This window comes from Pelophylax lessonae, assembly GCF_965119305.1.
Source record: "Pelophylax lessonae genome assembly, chromosome: 9".
Taxonomy (NCBI): domain Eukaryota; kingdom Metazoa; phylum Chordata; class Amphibia; order Anura; family Ranidae; genus Pelophylax; species Pelophylax lessonae.
The window spans coordinates 82,573,117-82,590,004 of record NC_138776.1 but is presented as its reverse complement, the minus strand read 5'-3'; the positions used below and the strand labels follow the sequence as shown (position 1 = coordinate 82,590,004).

The 16,888-nt window shown below is 44.2% G+C and overlaps 1 long non-coding RNA gene across 1 annotated transcript; it reads right to left on the bottom strand.

Moving 5' to 3' along the window:
• Positions 1 to 575: 575 nt before the first annotated feature.
• Positions 576 to 1,531, bottom strand: LOC309563661. The gene is made up of 2 exons (XR_014225726.1): positions 731 to 1,531; positions 576 to 700 (listed from the first exon to the last, which is right to left on the bottom strand). It is a non-coding gene; the product is annotated as an uncharacterized lncRNA (long non-coding RNA).
• Positions 1,532 to 16,888: the final 15,357 nt, after the last annotated feature.

Sequence of the window (16,888 nt, the reverse complement as noted above, 5' to 3'; positions counted from 1 at the left end):
CTTTTACTTACGTATCATATGCACACATTTCTACATATGACTGAATGTATATATAGTGAGATCCCCTGGTGACGCTTGCTGTAGACTGGTACTTCAGACATGTCCACACTGTATTTCCTTGTGCCTCTTCTTAGTGTACGCTGGTCTGTTGCACATATATGCAATGGTCCGGTATGTTGGACATGCTCGTCTTACGTGTACATCACTGCAGCATGCAATACTGCCTGTTCAATCTCCTAGTGGCAGGGCTATTGCTGCACCCTGTTTAGTTACAATGTTTGCCCCTTGAGCCCCCTGTGTGCACCAGCATTTGGGATCTGAGCCTTATTGATTCTCATCTCACAATGGAAACATCCCTGCTTGTGCTGTACTGCAAACAGACCCGCTGACACAGCGCCCTCCTCTTGTGCTCTTTAACGTGTAAATGTGCCTGCTGAGTGGAGGCAGCCATTTTTCCTGCTAGCAGTGTTTGCGCTAGATTCCAGCAGGTTGGATCACAGACACTCCAGCAGTGACATCTCTCATCTGGTATCCTCAGTGCTTTGTTGTTCTTGGAGCTTTCATTTATTTTACAGCAGCAGCAGGAGTGAGACCCGCGGGGGGTCTAATTTAATAACTTTGAGGAAGAGATCTTGTCACTGAACTTCCTAAAAAAAAAAAAAAAAATAGCGACTGGGTGGTTCAGCCCACTTTCACCCACCTATGATTAAAAAATGAGTTTTGGATGGACACACCTTACGTAAGCAACATCAGCGAGTTGGTCAGAATATCCAAAGAGGGACCCTGAATTGTTTTTGTGGCCCCCAGATTAATGGATATGATGTATATTCTCCACAAACCATGCCGCTTTCTTTTTAGAGCAGTGACCTACTAACATCCAAATATGACATGTTGACATAAGGGGCCCTGTCATACACAAGGTCACATGAGCATTGCCTAGATGTACCCCAGCCTTTTTGCCACCTGAACCAGTAATGATGAGAATGCATACTGCCATTTTACTAATTCCTTCTAAATTGGAAGACTAAAAATTATTTCAGCACAAAAAAAAAAGTCAGAATATTGGTACTTTTCACAGGCCGGCCATGTGTCCTCTGTATGGGTGGCCCCTACGCTTTAAAGACTCCAGCACACTAATAAGCACAGCACAGCGTGTTGCTGGATATCAGCCCAATAAAAGTTCACAGTTTGGTCTGTATATTATGTTTTTATAGCTTCTTTTATTCTTGTTTGAATACCCCATTGTTTTGTGACCATTCTTGCAGTACTGGCTTCCTTTTCCCCTTTTTTGTATTTTCTTCCTCTTGTTTTCTAACATATATAAATATATATATATATATATATTTTTCCCTGTAGGTTTTTATGTAAGAGCTCATTCTGCAGCCGATCACTGATTTTAGGATGCCGTGACTGTTGGCCAGCTGATACAGCAGCAGTGGGAGGGAAGTGGAATGTGTCCCTTTTTTTGTTTTGTTACATTTTGTCAGCACTTGAAGACAATGGAATAAAAGAATCATTGCTTTGGATCTCTGTGATTTGTTATGTGGATAATTCTCCTCTGCATGTCCTAAATACCTCCTCTCCTTCCCAACACTTTATTTTGTATTTCATTGGAACACCATATTGTTATTAGCGTGCAGGCTGTGTATACATTTCACAGAATGTTTTCTGCACAAACTATGTGGTAGGTATTCAGGAAGCCATGGGACACTTGGGGTCCTTTCACATGGCCGTATCCGCCGACGGAGTCCGTTCTGCTCAGCGGGGGATCGATCCGCCAATCCCCGCTGAGCAGGCGGATGACAGCTCTGTCTCCGCTCTGTGTGCGGAGACGGAGCTGTCAGATCCCCGCTGTCCTCTATGGGGAGATCAGATGAGAACAGACCGCCTATCCATTCTCATCCGATCCAATCCGCCAGGCGAACGGAAAGTAGAGTTTCCATGTATCCGGATTTCACGGACAGGATTGGAATGTCAGCAGAAATGTCTCCACTGACATCTGCTGCCCCATAGGGGTGCATGGAGCATCCAATCTGGTCTGCCTGAAAAACTGACCGGCGGATCGGATCGCCCATGTGAAAGGGGCCTTAGAGCTCATGCACACTAGATGTTTTTACAGCTGCTGTTAGAGGCTTCTGACGCTTTTTTGGGGGGAGGTTTTACTGCCTCTAAATGCCCCTCCATGTTAGCTTATATGTCCATGTACACATAATCTTTCATAGGCGTTTAGGGGCAGTAAAAAAAACCAGCCTGTGCGTCCAGGAGCAGATTCAAACCATCTGTGGGCAGGCTAATTGTACCATTAATCAACTTTGGTACCAAACGTTGGATTTTTACATACAAATATTGCCAGCGGCTATAACCTCAGCAGAAATCACTGTGTTCTCCTGACAGGGACGGCTCCCCCGCCACTGATTGTGTTGATGGAGGAATCAAGCGATTATCTTTCTTGAAAATTGCATCATCTATGGCCTGCCTTCTGGAGAGATTTACTAAAACTGGCACGCACAGAATCCGGTGCAGCTGTGCATAGAACCAATAAGCTTCTAGGTTTTATTGTCAAAGCTTATTGAACAAGCTGAAGTTAGATGCTGATTGGTTACTATGCACAGCATCTGTGTGCACCAGTTTTGGTAAATCTAGTCTTATGTAACAGAAAAAGCTTTTCCAAAATAAATATTCTGCCCTCAACTTAGTCCATAGTCTAAGCTATTTTAGTCCATAACTCAGTGGGTATTGATGGAGAGCCCTGGTGTGTTTGTGACTTTGCATGATTTTTTAATCAGTGGCAGCTCCATTGACCCTCTTGTTTTAGATGTGTGAGCTGCATTCACACGCAAATATGTGGCCTCTTGGCTGGCAGGCCTTGGTGCGAGCGGCTGCACATTTGCATGTAATAGCGCCGATGGAGCTGTGCCGAGAGTGCGCTCCCAGCACAGTTACCGGCAGCTAATGGAAAGATTTCCGATCGTGACTGCCGTGTCAGCCAATCACAGCAGTCAGATGACCATAAGCCCCATCTCCAGGCATTCTAAACCCCTTAAATGGCCGGCAGGAGCTGGCTCTTAGAGGTTAATTAACTGATTGAGACTATATGCAGCCAGACACAATGCCATCTTACCGAATGGGCATGCTGGGCATCCTGTGTGCATTCCGCCACCAAATTGATCAGGTGGCAAGCGCCTGTCTGCCCTGCGCTGCTGCCAGGCCTCTTGGCCCGTGGAGGGGGAGCCCACAACTGCAGGAATGCCTGTCCACCTCCACGGGAACAGGCGCGCACACACAGGACAGTCGAGTCTGACCCCCGTCCGTGTGTGTGTTCACCAGACCCAGCCGCCCAACTTGGAAGCTGTCATTAGCCTGGCACTGCTGTACCAATAAATATCGCCTTATCGATGATTTGCATTTTTATTTTCGTGGGTGATTGTGTAGGCAGGGCACTGCATTGCCCGGGGGCCTATAATGCTCTTAAGATGCCACTGGGTTGATTGCTCCGTTCTCGCTGCAGAGCCAGCGGGGTATAGATGCATCATCGGATCCATGCTGCATCCACCTAGGGGAGTATAAAGCCGGGTTCACATATGTGTGAGTTTGGATGTGGTTTTAACCGCATCCAATTCGCTTGCCATGTGAATGTGACCGGCTCTCAATGGAGCCGGTTCACACATGTACGGGGCGGCCGCGGTGTGGTTTCTAAAAGGGTTCTGTGCGTTTTTGGGCCCAAATCAGGTTCAAATTCATGCAAAAATCCGGACCTGATTCGCACCTGAACGGGTGAACAGAAACGCACTGGACCCCAGGCTGTAAACCACGGCCGCACATATGTGATCCCGGCCTCAATGTTCTTTTGTAAGTCTGTACTTCTCTTCTAACAAAGTCTTTGGAAGGTGAGAATAACAGCAGGAAGTAGTATGGAGTCGTTTTGTTCTTGGGATTTGATGTCCTTTATTTCCAAGAACAGAAAATGAAAATAATAAATCTTCCCTGTCCTTACATGCAGGAAATGCGTTCATTTTCTTTTTTCCTGTCATTATTTTCACCTTCAAGTGGTTGTAAACTTCTATCTTATACTTGTACCTATAGGTAGGCCTATAATAAGTCTCACCTATAGGTACTGTAAATATCTCCTATATGTGCACCGTTTAGGAGATATTTATTATATATGCAGCTGATGACGCCATCAGTACATGCGCTCTGAAGGAACGGCCACCCATGCTGTTACTTCCGAATCCTGTGCTGTTAACGGCGGCTCCCCAGCGCATGCGTGGGTGCAGGGGCGGACTGACCATTCGGGGATTAGGGCACTGCCCGAGGGCCCAGGGTCAGTAGGGGGCCCCATGAGAGGCTACACACTACAGAAAGAAGCCAGGAACTTCCATGCAGGCTATGCTGTGGTAGATATTTAAATGCCCACTCTATGTGGCTGAGCTGCAATTTGTAGGTGGGGTTTTGTGTGGCTTAAGTGTGGACATAGGGGGCCCCATGAACTCTGATTGCCCGGGGGCCCCATGAGTTGTCAGTCCACCCCTGCGTGGGTGTGACCTCATCACTGCTCCGGCCAGTCACGCGATGGATCCCGTGAACCCGGAAGTAAGACGGGTGACGATGGAAGCAGCCTCCAGCGATGGCATCTCTGGAATGCTTTGTTTTCAGGTAAGTTTCACATAATGTAGCATGCGATCCATACTAGCACTTTATGGCTTTACCTTGCAGGTCAGAATAAAGGTGAAAAAAAGGCACCCAGGGGCTTACAACCGCTTTAACCTGCCCATACGACCCCTCCAATCTTAGGGTGACAATGTGTATATCCTCCTGACGACAGGCAGGCATCCAGAGGGCCGGTGCAGCCCAATATCACTAACTTCTAATGAAAACCGTGAAGCCGCACATAATCAGTCATCCCAGTAATGACCGAATAAACATGGACTTCAGCTAGTCTCCTCCCAGAGGGTGTGGCCTGGGAGGAGACTAGCTAAAGTTGCTCTGTATACTTTCATTACCAGGCTGACTGGTGTGCAGCTCCACGTTTTTCATTGTAAGTTATGAAAAAGCCTTGTTGTCACTCTAGAATTACCGAACACCTTCGCTTCTCCCCATCTTATAACAGTGGGGGAGGGGTTGTTAAGTCTGGGGAGACCTGGATAGGAATAATACCCCGGCTGAAGATAAGTATGCAGAGTGAGCAGGATAGCACTGGATTTCTGGCAGGATCATCAGATGTTTTTCCACACTTATTGAGCATATAAAAAACTTTCAGTGATATATTCACCAGACCAAAAGGGAGAAAACAAAGTTCATTGATGGGGGTTCACATTCATGATAACTTAACCACTTACTTACTGAGCACTTATACCCCCTTCCTGCCCAGGACAATTTTTTGTTTTTAGCGCTGTCGCACTTTGAATGACAATTGAAAGGCCGTGCAACATTGTACCCAAATTACATTTTTATCACACAAATAGAGCTTTCTTTTGGTGGTGTTTAACCGCTTCCCGACCACACGCCGCAGATGTACTGCGGCAGGCTGGCTCCTACAGGCAAATCGCCGTACATGTACGACGCTCGCTCTGGGGAGTCCCGCCCCCGTTCGTCAGGCGGGAAGCCAGTGCGTGTGTCAGGTGGCTCCGATTGCCGCCTGACACCGGCGATCTCTCCCCGCTGAGAGAAAAGGATGGTCGGCTGTTGTAAACCCAGCCGTCCGTCCTTGTCCCTGGGATGATCACAGAGACCATGTGATCCTGCTATATAGGCTCCCATGTCTCTGAGATCATTTCACAAGCCACGCCCCCAAGTTAGAATCACTACCCTAGGCTTCATTTTAACCCCTTGATCACCAACACTGTTAACCTCTTCCCTGCCAATGGCATTATTACAGTAATAGTGCATATGTTTAGTACTGATTACTGTAGTAATGTCGCAGCCCGCAAAAAAATCGCAGATCGCCGTCATTACTAGAAAAACAGTTTTTGCGCAAACCAGTCAAATTTTGTCACATTTTGAATTGTGCGCAGCTCTGCAGGACTCCGTCCACACAACCACGTAATTTATTCACAGGAAGACCCGTTTCCCGATTGGCCGAAAGGAGAAGCCATGCTATTGGCCGAGGAGGAGGAGGCAGAAGACTGAGGGGGAATCCGCATTATTAGGTGACCTGTCCATCCATTTAAACCCCCCCCCCCCCCGATATTCCACCCACTCCTATATCCCATAGCAAACTCCATGTGTCCCCCATACGCTCTCCTATACCCCATAGCACACTCCATGCAACCTCCATACACTCTCCTATTTACAATAGCACACTCCATGCATCCCCCATACACTCTCCTATACCCCATAGCACTTCATGTGTCCCCCATACATTCTCCTATGTCCCATAGCACACTCCATGTGTCCCCCATACACTCTCCTATACCCCATAGAGCACTACGTGCTTTCCTATAATACTACTACTGTTTGTTGTACCATACTAATACTCTATGATACATATACCGTATATGGTGTAATGTGTCTGAGATATGATATATGATTTGCATTATATAATGCTCTATATCCAATATAATGATCTATAATATGACCTCCCTCCAATATAATCCTCTATATGCAATATAATGTTCTATAACAGGACCTCCATCCAATAAATGATCATCTATAACATTATGACCACTGACCGGTAAAGTGAATAACATTGATGATCTTATTACAATGGCATCTGAAAATGGGTGGGATACATTAGGCAGCAAGTGAACACGTTGTCCGTGAAGTTAATGTTTTGAAAGCAGAAAAAATAGACAAGTGTAAGGGTTTCAGGGACTTTGATAAGGGTCAGATTGTAATGGCTGCATTAACCACTTTAGCCCCGGAGGATTTGGCTGCTCAATGACCAGGCCCTATTTTACGATTCGGCACTGCGTGACTTTAACGGATAATTGCACGGTCGTGCGACGCTGTACCCAAACGAAATTGATGTCCTTTTTTCCCCACAAACAGAGCTTTTTTTTGGTGGTATTTGATCACCTGTGCAATTTTATTTTTTTATTTTTTTGCGCTATAAACAAAAAAATGAGCGACAATTTTGAAAAAATAATATTTTTCAAATTCTTTTATTTGAAATTCTCAAAAAATGTAAAAATCTAATTTTTTTAACGTTTTAGGCCAATTTTTTTTCGGCTACATATTTTTGGTAAAAATAAATACAATAAGCGTATTTTTATTGGTTTGCACAAAAATTATTGTGTTTACTAACTACGGGAAAGATTTATGTCATTTTTTTTATTTATTTTTTTACTAGTAGTGGCAGCGATCTGTGATTTTTTTTTTGCGGGACTGCGACATTGCGGCGGACAGATCAGACCCCTGACTGACATTTTTGACACTTGAGGGGTAGTAGTGACATTACTACAGTAATCAGTGCTATAAATATGCACTGTTACTGTAAAAATGGCACTGGCAGTGAAGGGGTTAACAGTATGGGTGATCAAGGGGTTAAATGTGTCCCTAGGGGCATGATTCTAACTGTCTGGGGGCGTGGCTTGTGAAGTCATCACAGAGACATACGATCCTATATAGCAGGATCAGATAGCCTCTGTGATCACTTCAGGGAGAATGACAGACGCTGTGGGGGGGGGGGGGGTGGAGCATACTTTTTTTTTTTTTTTTTCATTTAGTGTTGCATGCCTGCACAAATGTCAGTTAAAGAAACGCAGTGCCGTATCCCAAAAAATGGACTGGTCACAAAGGGGTAATTCTTACGGAGGATTAGTGATTAATGGATTTGAGTTATTAAATTTTTCCCTCCTCCACACAGAAATGAGGGCTCTTCTATTATACAGATGACATGTTTTACTGAGTTGTCCAAGTAATGAATGATTTGATTGCATTTCAGATCATGAAGAGTGTGGAGCTATGAGTCGAACACCAGTTACAAGCAATGAAGGAAACAATGAAAAGATACAGTGAGAAAACCAAAGTGAAAAAGCTTTTCCCTGTTTGGCCTTTATTGTCATTGAGGTGAGCGCTGTATTTTTTAATTTTTCAACAGGTTTGAAAAATATGTAATTGTTAAAGTGGTTGTAAAGGCTGAAGGTTTTTTTTTTTTTTTTTTTACCTTTTATGCATTCTATAATTGAAGGTAAAAACCTTCAGTGTGCATCTCCCCCCTAAGCCCCCCCAATACTTACCTGAGCATAATCCTGATCCAGTAATGTGCCAGGGAGAGCTGAGGCTCTCCCAAGCCTCTCCCTCCTGATTGGCTGAGATGCAGCAGCAGGACCCATTGGCTCCCACTTCTGTCAATCACAGCCCGTGAGGTGGGGTTGAATTGTGCTCTATGTGTCTTATGCCCCGTACACACGTGCAGATTATCTGAAGACTTTTGTCTTCAGATTTACCTTTTCTATGTAGTGCAAGGGCCTGCCGGATTGCATACAAATTGAAAGTGTTTAGGTTTGACCTCATATTATATGGTTTTGGTAAGTCTGCAGACAAAAGTCTTCAGATAATCTGCACGTGTGTACGGGGCATTATGGACACAGAGAGCCGGCTCGGGAGCAAACATGCTCGTGTGCCCCCATAACAAGTAAGTTGCTTTTAGGGAATTCGGCAAGGGGGAGGGACCCAGAGCGCTGGCGAGGGACCTGAGAAGAGGAGGATCGGGGCTGCTCTGTGCAAAACCACTTTACAGAGCAGGTATTACATGTTTGTTTTTTTTGTTTTTTTTTAATAAAATGTTTCTTTAAAATCACTTTAAGGATTAATTAAAAGAGAAGTATGGGTTTTGTTTTTATAAAATCATATTTACCTAGGAGGATGCAGCATCGATCCAGTGCTCCCCCACTGCTTCTAAGTCAGAACTGAGCCATCAAAAACCACCGATCACTCAGTTCTCAGCCTTCACTGAGCTGACAGTCATTGACTGTCAGTTGCAGCTCTCTACTCTGCCCCTCCAGTGCTCACTGGAATGCAGGGCTGTGGAGGGGGCGGGAGCGGCTGGCTCAGACTCTCAGTAGTGCACTGAGAGGCTGAGCCAGCTCCCAGTTCCAGGATCTAGGTGGATGCCGTCTTTAAATCGGTAGTATACTCTAATGGAAAAAAAAAAAAAACCCTGCAAGACAAAGGCATAATGAGCTAGTATGCATCGCATACTAGCTCATTATGAATTACTTACCTTAGAACGAAGCCCCGACACGGACCCCCGGACACCGCTGTGGGAGCGGACATGATCCCACGGCGTCTCTTCCGGGTTCCGCGGTTCCGGCGCTGTGAGTGGCCGGAGCCGCGATGACGTCACTCCCATGCATGCGCACGGGAGTAATTTTCCGGCAATTCCGCCGGACCTTCAGAGCGCATGCGCCGCACTCGTCAGCGGCTGCATGCAGTGGTAATATCTCATAAACCGTGAAGGAGATATTAATTGTACCTACAGGTAAGCCTTATTATAGGCTTACCTGTAGTTAAAAGTCAAAAAAAGCGGTATACTACAGCTTTAAAGTTGGGATTTTTTCCCAGCCTGGACCGGCTGAGTGATGTCAGCCAATAGTGGGATTTAGCCTGCTGTTCACTGAAAACGGGTCACAGTAATGCAGTGCGAACTGTACTCCTGTCATCCACAGGAGAAACCAACAAATGGCCCTTGCCCCCACCTATAACTGGCCTTCACATCAAGGAGCACAAGCAGGACGCATGCAAAACAAAACCAAATAAAACTTCCAGCTCAACTCCCCTACCAGTCTGCTACCAACCGAATTCATTTTGTAAATTTATGAGAGCCTCTATAGTAGAAGCATTTTCATTCCAATGGATAGATAGAGGGCAGATGAGCCTGGAGGGAAAAAAGTAGTTGTAAAGGCAGAAGGCATTCTATGCATTAGTATAAAAAAAAAACCTTCTGTGTGCAGTAGCCCCCCTCAGTCCCCGAATACTTACCTGAGCCCATCTCGATCCAGCAATGTTTAGAGACTTTGCTGTCCGGGACTCTCCCTTCTGATTGGCTGAGACACAGGAGTGGGAGCCATTGGCCCCCACTGCTGTCAATCAAACTCAGTGAGCGAATGAGGAGAGGGGGGTGGGGCGAGTTGGGGGCTCCGTGTCTGAATGGACACATGGAGCTCTACTTGGGTGCACCAATAGCAAGCTGCCTGCTGTGGAGGCACTCAGCAGGAGGGAGGGGCCTGGAGAGCTGAAGAGGGACCCGAGAATAGGAGGATCAGGGCTGTTCTGTGCAAAACCAACTGCATAGAGCAAGTAAGTATGACAAGTTTGTTATTTTTATACAAAAAAAAAAGAAACAAGACTTTAGTATCACTTTAACCACTTGCTGACTGGCCGCCATACTTATACAGCAGCAGGGCGGTTTTGTCCCCTGAAATGACGTCGTTTCGTGGGACAGTTGGGGGGGCGTGTGCATGCCCATTGGCCACAGGGGGAGCAAATCAGTGGGTCCAGGGGACGCAATGTCCGCCGGGGACCTGTGATTGCTTCCCGTGAAGACAGAACAGCAGTCGGCCGATGTAAACACAGCAGACCGCTGTTCTGTTAGTGATGAACACAGGAATCCTGTGTTCCTGCTACTTAGGAACACAGGTCTCTGTGTTCATCCAGCAAGTCCATCCCCCACACAGTTTGAAAGAACCCCCTAGGGACACATTTAACACCTTTGATCGCCCCTAGTGTTAACCCCTTCCCTGCCACCATCATTAGTGCAGTAACAGTGCATATTTTTAGCACTGATTACTGTAGTAATGTCGCTAGTCCCCCCCAAAGTGTCAAATGTTAGATGTCCGATCTGTCCGCCGCAATGTCACAGTCCTGCTAGAAACCGCTGATCACCGCCATTACTAGTAAAAATAATAAAAAAATAAATAAAAATGACATAAATCTTTGCCCTCGTTTGTAGATGCAATAACTTACGCAAGCTTTTGCGTACCCGAGCCAGCAGTATATATGCAGCGGAGGGTCGGCAAGCTGTTAAAGGGAACAGCGCATAAAAATATTTTTACAAATATTTTTTAAATGGACTTACCAGTCCTGCCGCAGGATTCTATAACAATTATCCAATCTTTACCCATCACGGTGAGTTTCTGTCACTTTCCGACCTTTAAGGACTGGGTCCCCTTGCTTTTGAGGGGCCACTCCTTTGGACCTGTAGAGCACCCTGCTGGAGCGCCTTTGGGAGTTGGTTTTACCAAGGGTCCGGATCCCAGGGTCCAGTGCCTAAAAAGGATAACATTAGAGGCAAAACCTCGTATCTCCTTTCCCAGACAACCGCGCAATTCTCAGTTAAAGTAACGCAGTGACATATCGCAAAAAATGGCCTGGTCATTAAGGGGGTAAAACCTTCCGATCTGGAAGTGGTTAAAGGCATAGGGGCACACTGGACACCCAGAACATAGCACAATGGCAGCAAAGGTGTCCAGTGTGTCCCCTCACCAATTCTACATCCGTAACAAATGGCCCCTGCCCCCACCTCTAAAATCAGGCTTACAGTGATATTAAAGATTTTTTTTAACAAACATATGTAATGGTTGTGCACAGATCACCCCCAATCTCCTCCGGTCCCCCGCTGTCCCTCCTGGCTCCACCCCCTTGACAAGTGCTCCCAATAGCATGACCCCCCCCCCCCACTCTCTCCTCATTGGCTTACTGACTGCTGTGTCTCAGCCAATGAGGAGAGAGGGACCGGGGACAGCCAAGGCTCCCATGCACATTGTTGGATCGGGAGGGGGCTCAGGAGAGTATACGAGACGGGCTGTGTGCGGAGCTGCATAGAGAAGTTTTTTTACCTTCTTGCATAGAATGCATAAAGGTAAAAATCCTTCAGTCAACCACTTTAAACCACTTTAAATAACTAAACGAATCACCTAACGAGCTATAGAAGAGGTATATTTTTATTATTTAAAAAAAAAAAACAAAAAAAAAAAAAACACAACCCCCAGCATGATGACATACGCGAGACCCTGGAATAAATATCACAAATAAAGCCATGTGTGTGTGTTTTTTTTTAACTACTGCACCCAAATGGACGTTCCAGGATGTCCTTGGATTTCAGTGGTTATACCGGGATGATATGTAAAACCAGAATTTGACCAGCGCTATGGAGTGTGCGGTGAGGCGTGAAGGACTAACAGGTGTAAGCGGCCAACAACCAAACCCCAAAGGGGTCAAGATATGTGTGAAGTGCAGAGAAAGGTTGTAAACGGCGCTACCTTGTGCAAATAAATAATTAAATGGTAATAAAGTGCATTCACTTATAATCAAATGATAAATGAGAGGGTGTGTCCCATAAAACCGAAAGGGTTAAAAATTATTATATATACTGTGTATCAAGTGGGTACAAGTAAAAAAGGTAAAATATCCTGGTGTGTGATGGATAAAACCCAGAAAGTGCTGAAGTGCAATAAAAAAATAAGTAACATAGACAGTGTTTTTATTGTGATATACAGGTAATTAAATCAATCCACTGTGGAAATAAAATAATCAAATATTGGTGAATATTCCTGGCGCTGTTACTATCAAAAGTGCAACATGCCAGTAGAAACCATATAAGTGAAGTAGAGTGAAATCAGGGAATAATCCCGTGTAAATGAATAGATCAAAATAAAATGAGAAATCAGGTGCAATCACCTGTGTGACCACTAGGTGTCACGCTGTATATACAACCTGCCCTAAACGAAAGTTAGGCAAAATGGATCTTCAAAGGTCCCCCTCCACAATCAACCAAGCACCGGTTGGCGAGTTTCCATATGGAGAGAAAGAAAAGGGGAGCCTCGTGAAGTATCAATCATAAATTGAAGAAAAGAACGTAGCATCCACTCACTATGAGAAGCTGTACTGGCGGGCGGGTCCATTGCGTCACAGCGTCACTTCCGGTTTGAGACTCCACCGCCGTGGAACGCGGAAGCTTCCCGGCGATTGCAACTGATGCGAGGCAGCTACCACAGCTTCTCATAGTGAGTGGATGCTACGTTCTTTTCTTCAATTTATGATTGATACTTCACGAGGCTCCCCTTTTCTTTCTCTCCATATGGAAACTCGCCAACCGGTGCTTGGTTGATTGTGGAGGGGGACCTAACTTTCGTTTAGGGCAGGTTGTATATACAGCGCGACACCTAGTGGTCACACAGGTGATTGCAGCTGATTTCTCATTTTATTTTGATCTATTCATTTACACGGGATTATTCCCTGATTTCACTCTACTTCACTTATATGGTTTCTACTGGCATGTTGCACTTTTGATAGTAACAGCGCCAGGAATATTCACCAATATTTGATTATTTTATTTCCACAGTGGATTGATTTAATTACCTGTATATCACAATAAAAACACTGTCTATGTTATTTATTTTTTTATTGCACTTCAGCACTTTCTGGGTTTTATCCATCACACACCAGGATATTTTACCTTTTTACTTGTACCCACTTGATACACAGTATATATAATAATTTTTAACCCTTTCGGTTTTATGGGACACACCCTCTCATTTATCATTTGATTATAAGTGAATGCACTTTATTACCATTTAATTATTTATTTGCACAAGGTAGCGCCATTTACAACCTTTCTCTGCACTTCACACATACCGGGATGATAACCTGCACCTACAGGCATCATCCTGGTACCATTCTTTTCAGCCTGCGATTCTAAATAAGGCAAAAGTGATCCGAGTGGCTAATTAGACACTCAATCACTTCTGCGGATGGCGGCAGGGGGTCCCACCCTTGTCCTGCCGTCGAATCTCCCGGCCGGCGGTGATTGCTGCCCTGTACAGAGAGAGAGGAACTGACGTCATTCCCCTCTCTGTTACCCTGGAAACCGGGAGCAATGAGTAGTTTGTCACTTCTGGTTTCGCCTCTTTGTTTACCTGGCCACCAGCAGCCAGAGAAGCAACCGATCGGACCGATCTCATTCTGATCGGCTGCATGGGGGGCCAGAGGAGAGATATGGGGTCTAATAGACCCCAAATCTCTCTATAAAGAGGACCTGTCACGGCTTATGCTGATGTGAACAACATCCCTTGTGATAGCATTAAAGTTAGTACAAAAAAAAGTCTAAAAAAAAAAATGTTGTATAAAATAAAAAAATGTAAAGCACCACGGTCCCACTGTGCCTACACGCAAATGCGAACGCATATTTTACTCCTGCATGCTTATGTAAATGGTGCCCACACCACACATCTGAGGTATTGTCGCGAACGTCAGAGCAAGAGCGAGAGCTCCTTTTTTCTCTTTTGCAAGATGTTTAAAAAAATATATATATATATCCGGCCTCCTCCTCTCCTTACAGCCGGCCAATCCCGCTCCTTTTTATCTTTTGCAAGATGTTAAAAAAAAAAAAAAAAAATCATCTGGCCTCTTTCTTCCTTTACCACTGGCCAATCACGCTTCTTTTTCTTTTTTTTTAAGATGTTTAAAAAAAACCTCTGGCCTGCTCCTCCCTTTACAGCTGGCCAATCATGCTCCTTTTTCTGTTTTGTAAGATGTTCAGAAAAGAAAATCCGGCCTCCTCCTACCCTTACAGCCGGCCAATCACTCTCCTTTTTCTGATTTGCAAGCTGTTTAAAAAAATAAAAAAAACATCCGACCTGCTCCTCCCCTTACAGCTGGCCAATCACACTCCTTTTTCTGTTGTGCAAGATTTTTAAAAAAGAAAAAAATCCAGCCTCCTCCTCCCCTTACCGCCAGCAAATCCATGCTCCTTTTTCTGTTTTGCAAGATGTTTAAAAAATAAAATCCGGCTTCCTCTTCCCCTTACAGCCGGCCAATCACGCTCTTTGTTCTGTCTTGCAAAACATAAAAAAAAAAAAAGAAAAAAAAATCAGCCTTCTTCTCTCTGTACAGCCGGCCGATCATGCTCCTTTCTCTGTTTTACAGCATAATTAAAAGAAAAAAAATCCGGTCTCTTCCTCCCCTTACAGCTGGCCAATCACACTCCTTTTTATGTTTTACAAGATGTTTAAAAAAAATCCGGCATCCTCCTCCTCTAAGAGCCCATTCACATTGAGGCGACATGACTTTGGGGGGCGACCTGTGAAGTCGCGTGCACCGCTGTGCACCGCGACTTCACATAATGGAAAAATTAAGAGTAAGAGGTGATATGCGCGCTGTCACTTCGGTATAGGGTATAACGAGAGATGATTCTAATCAGCTGTAGCGAATAAATATCTAAAAAACGTTGATTGCAGATGATCAAACTATATGAGATTAGGATCAAATCCTACCTCACATGCAGCCAATCCTAGTATGTTCACTCCATACCAATATACATGTAAAATTATAGAATGAATCGGCGCAATATGAGGAACAATCTCAAAGGGAGCTAAAATGTAAGGCTCCCTAATACCTCTGATAAGTTATGGTGAGGAACACTATATATAAAATCCGTATAATTGTGATCACATATATGGGGAAAGAAACATTTATTTCATATTAAAATCCGAATCTTAAAAATAATCCCAAGCCTAAAACAAATCAAATGTCCGTCTTCCAATGGGTCTAAGATGATAGTAAAATATAAAACCACCTTCTGGTTCTCAGATAAAATACAGATCAAGTAAAAGACAGATCCAATAAAAGATGCCAGACAGCAACACGATATTAAAATCGCATACTCGCAGAATCGCTATGAGGCTACTAAAAGATATTTCAATAATATAATCCTAAAACATATAAAGCCACAGACGTGGGGAGATAGATCAGATATAAAAGAAATAAGTGGTAAAACTGAATTCAAAACATCCGAATCTAACAAGTAACCAAATCTGGTGTCTGTCTTCCAGTATGTCTGGCTGCCGTTATGCAACTATATAGAAATGGGATCTTGTGATAAGTGCCAATAAAACGCAAGAAATCGCTAAAAAACTACTTCAAGATAATCAAATTGATAATAATCATAAATATAAATGTGATGATAAAAACTCTTCTAAGTGAATAAAATAGTGCTCATAAATCAATATATCATGATCATATAAAATATATCATAGTGAAGCATATCATAATAGGGCAGTCCAAAACACTAATCAGTGAATATCAAAAAAAAAAAATATATATATATAAATATATCTCAAAATAAATAGATGGATAGATAATAAATGATAGTGGTGCCAAAAAAGTTGATAACAATATTAATATTTATGCCGAAATCATTCAGTCCATGAAAAATATCGGTGTATTCAAAAATAGTAAAAGTGAAGAAAGTGCCGTGATAAAAGTTCATCAGTGCAATATGACAGCAACTCAATGCATTTAGGCATCTAGACGTGGTGAAGGCAGCTTGCTGAAGTTCAATCCGAACAACAGAATGGGGAAGAAAGAGGATTTAAGTAACTTTGAACGTAGCATGGTTGTTGGTGCCAGACGAGCTGGTCTGAGTATTTCAAAGACTGCTGATCTACTGGTATTTTCATGCAAAGCCATCTCGCGGGTTTGCAGAGAATGGTCCAAAAAAGAGAAAATATCCAGTGAGCGGCAGTTGTGTGGATGAAAATGCCTTGTTGATGTCAGAGGTCCAAGGAGAATGGGCAGACTGATTCAAGAAAGGCAACAGTAACTCAAATAACCACTCGTCACAACCAAGGTATGCAGAATACTATCTCTGAACGCACAACACACCGAACCTATAAGCAGATGGGCTACAGCAGCAGAAGACCATACTGGGTGCCCCTCCTGTCAGCTAAGAACAGGAAACTGAGGCTACACTTTTCACAGGCTCACCAGAATTGGACGATAGAATATTGGAAAAACTTTGCCTGGTCTGATGGGTCTCAATTTCAGCTGCGACATTCCGATGATAGGGTTAGAATTTGGCGTAAACAACATGAAAGCATGGATCCATCCTTCCTTGTATCAAAGGTTCAGGCTGGTGGTGGTGGTGTAATGGTGTGGGGGATATTTTCTT